This window comes from Mercurialis annua (assembly GCF_937616625.2).
Source record: "Mercurialis annua linkage group LG4 unlocalized genomic scaffold, ddMerAnnu1.2 SUPER_6_unloc_37, whole genome shotgun sequence".
In the NCBI taxonomy this organism is placed as follows: domain Eukaryota; kingdom Viridiplantae; phylum Streptophyta; class Magnoliopsida; order Malpighiales; family Euphorbiaceae; genus Mercurialis; species Mercurialis annua.
Genome location: NW_026605968.1, coordinates 2,501 through 5,000, shown reverse-complemented (window position 1 = coordinate 5,000; position 2,500 = coordinate 2,501).

Sequence of the window (2,500 nt, the reverse complement as noted above, 5' to 3'; positions counted from 1 at the left end):
CGCAAGGCCCCGAGCGTCCTTTGACTCGGAAAAACTTTTCTCGCACGGTGCCGCTCCGGCACGTCGAGTGGACCACTGGGAGGCCCTCCGTGAAGTTTGGTGGTTTTCGGATGCGCATTTTATGTTTTATGAATTTTCGGCCCATTCCGCGTGGCGGAAACTGCGGCAAAAGTGCACAAAATGATAGTGTCCCGAGCAAAATAAAATTGGAAGCAAAATGTCCCGGACAATAATTTGCGAGTAGTTAGTATACATTGAAAGGGGATTTTGCAAAGAAGTTTGGTGATTTTTGGACATATATTTTGCCGGTTATGAATTTCCGAAGGTAAAACGATTAAAAAATTAAAAAAAATACCTCCGGGGCTCGAAAAATTTCGGTATTTGTTATTATGCGGGTTTGGATATATATAAACATATTTCCAAAATTTCAGATCAAAATTCCATGCCGATTTTTAAAAATGGGGGGGGGGGGTTGCTGGGCACATGTGATATTTCCTCCTGGCAGTCCAAAAAAAGTCCTAAGAGCTCTTTAGGGGGGTGCACCATTCCTCACCCCCGCGGGCTTGCCGCAAGCCCTCGTCCGCGGTGCAAGCGGCGGCGCGCGCGCGCTATGCGAAAAATGCTGGAAATTGCGGAAAAATCCCTGCCTGGCAAAATTACGGAAATGCCCCCGGATAATTACGGATATGCCCCGCCCGGAAAAACTGCGGCGAATCGCGGAAAATGCCCGGCCGGAAAATTGCGTCGAAATGCTCGGAATTGCGGAAAATCCCCCCCCCCCGTGCATTAATCTAATGACCGGGTGCGGGTGCGGGTGCGGGACCGGTGTGCGGGTGCGGGCACTCGGGCACTCGGCAGCTCGGCGCGAGACGCGAGCGCGTGTGTGGCCTCGAAGACCCTCGGAAAGGCCCGCCGACGTCCCTCCGAAGGCCCTCGCATGTCCATCGGAAGGACCTTCGGCAGCCGGTCGGCAGGCCTTCGCCAGCCCAGCGGCGGCCCTTGGGCATCGGCAGCCTTTCGGCTGGGCTTCGGCAGCCTTTCGGCAGCGCATCGGCAGCGCACCGGCAGCCCTTCGGCAGCGCATGGGCAGCCCTTCGGCAGCCCTTCGGCAGCGCATGGGCAGCCCTTCGGCAGCCCTTCGGCAGCCCTTCGGCAGCCCTTGGGCATCGGCAGGGCTTCGGCAGCCCTTGGGCATCGGCAGGGCTTCGGCAGCCTTTCGGCAGCCCTTCGGCAGGGCTTCGGCAGCCCTTCGGCAGGGCTTCGGCAGGGCTTCGGCAGGGCTTCGGCAGCCCTTCGGCAGCCCTTCGGCAGCCCTTCGGCAGCCCTTCGGCAGGCCTTGGGCATCGGCAGGGCTTCGGCAGCCTTTCGGCAGCCCTTCGGCAGCCCTTCGGCAGGGCTTCGGCAGCCCTTCGGCAGCGCATGGGCAGCCCTTGGGCATCGGCAGCCCTTCGGCAGCCCTTCGGCAGCCCTTCGGCAGGGCTTCGGCAGCCCTTCGGCAGCGCATGGGCAGCGCATGGGCAGCCCTTCGGCAGCCCTTCGGCTGGGCTTCGGCAGGGCTTCGGCAGCCCTTCGGCAGCGCATGGGCAGCGCATGGGCAGCCCTTCGGCAGCCCTTCGGCTGGGCTTCGGCAGGGCTTCGGCAGCCCTTCGGCAGCGCATGGGCAGCCCTTGGGCATCGGCAGGGCTTCGGCAGGGCATCGGCAGGGCTTCGGCAGGGCTTCGGCAGCCCTTCGGCAGGGCTTCGGCAGCCCTTCGGCAGCCTCTCGGCTGGGCTTCAGCAGCCCTTCGGCATGCCTTGGCATGCCTTGCATACATTCCCCAGCCGTATGAACCTCTGCTGGTTTTGCTTCCCAGCCGAATGAACCTCTGCTCTGTGTAAAAATGTATATGTCTTGCACTAAGTGAAATTCTATAATACTTTCCTCGAACAATATTCATACAGTAGTTAATATATATTAAATGAGGAATTTAGAAATAAGTTTGGTGATTTTTGGAATTTTTTTTTGCCGGTTATGAATTTCCGAAGGTAAAACGATAAATAAATAAAATAAAATACTTCCGGGACTCGAAAAATTCTGATATTTGTTATTATGCAGGTTTGGGTATATATAAACATATTTCCAAAATTTCAGATCAAAATTCCATGCCGATTTTTAAAAATGGGGGGGGGGGGTTGCTGGGCACATGTGATATTTCCTCCTGTCAGTCCAAAAAAAGTCCTAAGAGCTCTTTAGGGGGGTGCACTATGCCTCACCTCCCTGCACCAACTGCCGAAGGCTTTTGGTGCGCGCCTTTTGGCGCACCTATGGCACTGACGAGGGAAGGAAAAAAAACTCGTCGACCCGTTTCGGTGTTGGAAAAAATATTTTCGGATTCGGGGGGGCCCGGCCCCCGAGGTGTAGGTTGTTGGTATTTTTTGACGGAAACCTAGGCGAGCATTTGCCGAAATGAATCTCGGTGAATGTATAGCTTATGGTGTCACGTTGTATGCTATTTTACGA